Source organism: Oratosquilla oratoria, chromosome 34 (genome assembly GCF_046742065.1).
Source record: "Oratosquilla oratoria isolate Oo_2021 chromosome 34, ASM4674206v1, whole genome shotgun sequence".
In the NCBI taxonomy this organism is placed as follows: domain Eukaryota; kingdom Metazoa; phylum Arthropoda; class Malacostraca; order Stomatopoda; family Squillidae; genus Oratosquilla; species Oratosquilla oratoria.
This window is the reverse complement of record NC_134810.1, coordinates 20,394,342-20,401,841: the sequence shown is the minus strand read 5'-3', so window position 1 is coordinate 20,401,841 and position 7,500 is coordinate 20,394,342.

Genomic DNA, 7,500 nt, shown 5'->3' with positions numbered 1-7,500 from the left:
TATTCCTAATAAAGTGTATATAGTGCTGGTTGATATGAAGGGCTTCAGCGGATCAATAGATAAAAACGGGCTTTATTTCCATCATGGTTCGTTAAGTAATATAGAACTACATATAAATGGGAGAAGTGCATACAACATTCATTCTAATTTTGAACATAAAGACTATGCTGATTTATATTCAAATACGTTACACGCACTAGGACCGAGTGCGAAGCATCTTATAATACACGACGCTTATAACCAGGTCGAACCCTAACTGCGTTTAATTTAGAGCCTGAACCTACAAATAGATAGCGTGAATCCAATTTAAACGGTAATTTAAAAATTCGTATGAGTTTTAATAAACCGGCATCGGATAATTATATAGTTTGCGTATTTGGCGAATGCAATAGTGTACTACAATTCGATAGCGATAGAAACGTAGTATTACAAAGTAGAGGGTAATATGAATGAATGGGGAACAAATTGACAAAATTTTACGAATTATTCGTAAAAGAGATAATTCCTCAAGACTGCGATATATAGGTGTATTACCCGTAGAATATATACATCATGTACTTTCATCTAATCGGACAAATATCTACTTCATACTTAATGTGTTACCTCGTGAAATAGAAATGGGACATTGGATTGTTGTATGTTTAATAAGAAAATCAACATATATTTTCGATTCATTTAACGTAAACCTAAAAAAATATGGATTACATTTAAATTATACAAATAGAAAAATATTTGATTGTACTTATAGATTGCAAAGCGGAAATAGCTTAGTGTGTGGATGTTACTGTGTTTGGTTTATAAATAAATAAAATCGAAACGGGATTACATGTGCAATATTATTGAATTCACGCACATTTTCACGAAGGCACTTTTTAAATAACGATAAAAAAGTGACTACATTTGTTTATCAAGATTTTGGAAACTACCTCGATGTAAATATTTACTTTGCCCGTCAAATGATAGTATAGAGTCCTATAACACATGTAATTACGTGTGCAGTCTAGCGGAGAGAAAAAAGCACAAATAACCTTCACAGGAAGAAAAAGAGACGATAATTTTTTTTTTTTTTTATTACGCTTACTATACTCTTTTCACTTGAATTCCAAAGTCTAGACCTTCACTTTGATATATATATAATACCGCTCTACTTGAGTCTTCACATACAAAACCTTTATACACGAAATGGACAAGTATACATCTCTGGAAGACTTCAACCTCCCTATGACCAAGAAATTGGCAAACTTGAGTAAGTAGGTTCACGTTTTTTTTTATTATTTTTTTTTTTATTCACCCCTCGTTCTATATGATATTCGACAATGTCCTTTTATATTTCATTGCGACAATAAATGTGACCTATGTGTAGTCAGTACTATTCTTTTTAATATTTTTTTTTTTTCACTTTCAGTTGTAAATGAAATTATACGACGACCGGGGAAGAAATTGCGTGCATGGAGCAAAATCAACCGCAGGAAATTGCAATTCGAAATTACATCTATGCACTGGGAAGTCATCGAAGAAATCCAAACCAGTTTTAGGATACAGCTTAGCGACATTGAGAAAAATGCAAAAACAATAAAACAGGACAAGACATTCCAAATAAAGGATGTAATTGCTCTTCTCATCATGGCCATGCTCGATGCAAGACTAAAGCGTTCCCAGAAGAACTTCGCGCGTGCTCATTTATACAATGAGTTTAAGATACGGAAAAAAAATCTAGGCGAAACGGAAAACGTACAAGAAGAAGAAGAAGAAGAAGACAATGACGACGTCAACGATGTGACAATATAAATTTGTGTAGCATGATATGTATAGTTTATTCATGACACATTTTTTTGTACCACGTGTAGTTGTACGTAGTTTTCTACCACGTGTAGTTGAACGTATCATAGCACAACACGCAATCTTATCAATAAAAAAATAATATTGAGATCGTCATATTTTATTTCTTGCGCCCCAAATCATAAAAAAAAAAAACTGATGATTTCCCAAACTTCTACATGTTCGAACGTAAATGGAACGTATCATGGTGAGTTAATAAGTTTTTTTCTTGCACCAATAATTTCCATAACCTTATACGACATACGGGGATGGATTTATATCTACCATGACGAATTGATTTTTTTTTTTTTTTGTATTAATCTGTCATACCAATGACAAAGTCCTTTGTACTTCTACCAACCGTGACTTTTTTTAATCACAAAAAAAGACGTCATTGACCACTTAACCTTCATCTATCTATGCACCAATCATATTCAATCTTTACATACGTTAAACCAATCAACATCGAACAGAGCCCAATGTACAACCTATTCTATACATTGCACCAATCAACACATAATACGTCGCTCCTATGCCACACCCCTTCCACGTGTGCCCTCCCATTACATAAGTTTCAACCAATCAGCATCGACCAGTGCCCTATGTAGTTTCCACCCCTTCTACATGACGTCATAAGGTCAATGGACTAATAGCCGCACAATGCGCCAATCAACACATAATACGTCAATAACATGCTCCACCCCTTTCCAAGTAACGCCAACCCATTCAAGGTCAATGTCTTAACCACACACCCACACCGGAAATGACGTCATCAAAGTTCAATGACCGAAGTAACCACGCCCACCGGATATGACGTCATCTGGGGGTCAATGACCATCTACTATCTACTGCATGCTATGTATCACTATAATGGAACTTTTTATATAAATCTATATATATCATAGGAGTAGATACTGAACTACTCGCAAAAATTGAAAGTGATTGATGTGTGAACAATTAAGTTTAATTAAATTTACGTATGATCGTGTATGTATGAACATAGAGCCTGGAGGGAACGGAGTCTATTTCTAGATACCCGGTTGTTCGGTGTGACTGTCGAAGTATGCGTATCAGGCTTATACCTATGTCGTATGTATGTATGTGTGCAGGCTGCATGGCCTAAGAAATAACAACAGTCTTCGTAGGCATTATTCCTATCTTTCAAGCATGACCACATTTATCATCTGCATTATTCCTATATAGATTGGTAGCATTAATGTGTGGGAATAAAGGCCTCACAGAATTTCATACAAATGTTTACAAAGACTATCCAGCTCCTTGCGAAAACTGTTTTAACATTGCCTCTTCCCTACAGGATCCGTGTGCATCGTCCCCGTGCCCCGCGGGAAGTATGTGTGTCCGATATACCCAACCCGTCTTTGACCGTTTTGTGACTGATTTGGACTTTTACATTTGCACTAGTCATCCTCTGCTCGCAAGTAAAGGATTTACAAGTAAGAACGCGGTAGCATTTTTGTATCAGATTATCCCATCTTATTAGGATTACCTGGCGCCAGTCAGTATAAAATCTATTCTTTCTAGACACATTTCCACCATCAATTCTCCACTACGATTCTTTCCTGGAACTCCACACCTCCCAACTACTCCATCTATTGGTTCATTTCCTACACGAGCATTAAGGTCTCCCAATAATACTACATTGACGTTTCTCCCTAATCCCTCTATGCACTAATTTAAATCTATCCAAAAAGCCTTCCTTTCTCCTATACTCTTCTCACTACCAGGCCCATTTGTACTTACAAAAACCCACATCTCCTTTCCCAGTTCCTTCACACCCACTTCCAGTCTGCTGCAACTTTCACCCCTTGTACACCTCATCACTTTACTTTTACCCACATTTATCTTCATCTTTCTTCTTTCACACACTCTCCCAAACTATGTCACCAGCTTCCTCAATCCCTCCTCCGATCCTGCTACAAGCGCAGTGTAGTCAGCAAACAACAGCTGAATCATCTCCTACTTTACTCCATTTTCTTTAAACATCCCCAATCCCTGACCCACCACCCTTGCGTTTACCTCTCGCACCACCCCATCCATGTATAAGTTGAATAGCCAGGGCGACATAACACATCCCTGAAGAAGTCCCACCTTTACCTCAAACCATTCACTCTCTCCATTTCTAATCCTGACACATGCTCTACTACTCTCGTAAAAACTCTTGACAGCTCCTAGAAGCTTTCCTCCTATCCCGTATATCTGCAAAACCTCCCACAGTGCCTTCCTGTCTACCCTGTCATAAGCCTTTTCCAGATCCATAAAAGCCCAAAAAATATCCTTACCTTTTCCTATAGCTTTCTCACATATCTGTCTTTCCACAAAAATCTGATCTACGCAACCGTTACCTGTCCTAAACTCTCTTACTCCCTCTGTTCCTCTCCTAATCCTCTCAATGAAGACCCTCCCATAAGCCTTCCCAACTACACTTAACGAGCTAATCCCTCTGAATCTACGACACACACACACACACACACACACACACACACACACACACACACACACACACACACACACACACACACACACACACACACACACACACACACACACACACACACACACACACACACACACACACACACACACACACACACACACACACACACACACACACACACACACACACACACACACACACACACACACGCACACACACAACATCAGAGAGCTGTAGATCCCATAGCAATCTTGGTTGACTATTTCGACCGTGTCACCATCTTTTTGTCTCTTGCATCAGTTCGCCTATTTAAGGTACACAAGACATCCTTTAGACTGCATCATATCTCCATCCATCCACATGTTCCATTCATTTTTCATCTCTCAATCACTTAATTGCCACTGACAAATCTTTTGACCTTAACACTTCTTTCACAATGTTCATCCATTTCATTTTTCATCATTTGACAACAACAAATAAAAACTGATTGAACCCTAATACCCGCCTGTCCTTTCGAACCAGTTCGAGCCTTCTGCTGCATACTCATACTTCGATCTCCTCATCCATTTCAATTTGTCAAACAACCATGGTGGTATCACACATCCCTTTTGTAATTAAGCTTTCCCCCGTATACCCTAATGATCCACGTTATTGGACACTCTTTTATTTGAACCAGAAATATTGCACTTCTAATATCTTCCATGGCACGCAATATATTGGCAAAACCTTCCACATTATTAAGCCACTGCGGTGAGGCACAGGAGCTTTATCGTCCATCTAAAGGACGGGACGGTGGTCCTGCAAGGAACCATCGAGACCGAGCACTTTCACACTCGTTTCCAACCGAACTTTTGCCACCTCGGAGTCTGACATCTACTCTGATTCTGTCCAGTGGCTGCTGCATCTGAACGTAGTAGATTCAGTTGGCATCAGATGTGAGCTTTAACTCGTCCCCTTGTGCCGAAGACGAGATTTCATATTGCCCTTCCATTTCTATCACAATAAGGAAGACAAAATCATAACTAGTGTTATTCTTGTGGTATTTACAATAAAGTCAGTAACATCCAGTACAAAAATAAAACGAAAAACAGTACAATAGTCAAGGCTGGTTTACCCCCACTGCTTCTTTTGCATGGCGGCCCTCCCTCCTTGTGCCCCCATACGTAAATAGTGACATACCGTACAGTTGCCATTTGAGTCCAATTTCCTGTCCTTTGCCGTGCAGTAAGAGGTATAGTAAGGACAAAAGGTGCATGAGGGATTTCCTCGACCGTGACCAAATCCACATCTTAACAGAAGCCTGCAACAAACCTGAAAAAATATATATGCACTGGATTCCGTGATGACGCTAGATTTCTGTCTTCAAATTCGTGCATTGCGATAGCTTTGTTGCATATGATGACGCATATGAAAAAGAAAACGTTTATTTGTAGCAGATAATTGATGATTTTAGTCGGTGATTTCGCATTTAGAATAGGAACATTTATATACAGTACTTTGAATATCAGTAGTCCTAGGTTAGGCACAGGCTGACAGTGACATGCCCACTGAGGATCACGGACCCTAACACTAAGGCCTTGTTCACACTAGCGGTTCAAAAGTGGCAGTTCAATTACAGTGTAGGTCAGTGGAGGAGTTCACGCACAACCGAGTGGTTTTTCTTTGACTATGCGGTGCCACAGCGGTTTCCGCATGGTTCAAACCGCTAGTGAAAACTATCTAAGGGTCGTCTAGTCTCTAATGATGTGTTTCATTAAAAACGCCTTACATTAGTGGTTCAAATAGTGCTACACGGCGAGAATATGGGTCTATATGAACATATTTTGTGTTTAAGTTCATATACAATATATGGGTAACATGTTGCTGTTATATACATTTAGAACGTACATGGCGCAAGCTACCTGCTGCACCTCATATGAGCGCAGATAGTGACGTCATCAGCGAAAATGATAAAAGATGCATGGACACCGATTAAGTGAAGCGGCCTTGCTGTGGATATACTATGTCTTGCTACATTGCTTGGGCGAAATACAGGGATGACCCGTCATCCAGGAGGAGCTAAGATGACAGGAGGAAGGGGTGGTGGATGGGAATAGGGACGTGCCCTTGACTTAGCTACCCCCTCATAAGGGGGAAAAAACTCTTAGTCTATAGGTATAGGTAGATTGTCTATGTTACTCTATTTATCTATATACCTATTTATCACCCAATAAGGTTTTGTTCCATTGATATATCGAATCATTAATCAATTTATCAGCCTTCCCTTTTCACATAGCTTTTTGTTCTTTATTTGTTCATTGGTTGTTTATTGACATCTAATTCAATTTCTTTTCATCAAAGTTTCATTTTCCTAGCTTCCTATCGGTTTATTTGATTAGGTCCAGTATTTTATTGTTAATTTGTTTATCAACGTATTCATTCATTCATTCATTCATATATTCATTATACTATTCAACTATTCACGTGTGAACTTATTTGTGTTTATCTTCTTATAAGTGTGCCCCGCGAAAACACTTTTGCAATATAAATTTGGTTAGATTTCAGTATATAGTTAACAGTGATTATATGGGCAAATTCATCATGATTCTTACTTCTCTGAATTCAATTAGTTCATATAATACGAAATTACAAAAATCCCCATCCCACTCCCAAGTAGTGGAAAGTGAGAAACCACTGGTAAAGCAAAGCCCTGTCAGTTTTTTTTTTTTTTTTTTTTTTTTTTGACCATGTCGGGTCCCCTCCCCTCCTGGCCAGGGCTGTCTACAGGAAGCCCCTCAACAGTGTAATGCCGATGTCCCACTATGTAGATGCGGCAGATGCGGTCAGATTATGGGCAAGTTTAATAAGCTTAATAGTATTACCTGGCAAGCCTGAACTTCACATAACGGCTACCATCTTGTCAGTGGGGCGGGCGGATCTTCCCCCTGGTAAAACTACTATCATAACCTTTCGAGTCTGATGACTTGTAAGGGAGACTTTACCTTAGCCAACAGCAAGCCGCAACGGTGACGCCGGACAGTGTGCCACCGCACTTTTGGGCTCTTTCTTGTGGCCCTCATGGACTCCCACACAAGAGCCGCCATGCATGGCGTTCCACGTCGCCGGACGCCGAGCATCCTGACAGAGCGGAGCAGCTCTTTGCCATCCGTTTATCTTAGTCTTTATTGCAAGTTGGAACAGCGCATTTTTCTCTATAACACCGGGTTGCACTCTGGGTTTAGTAACTA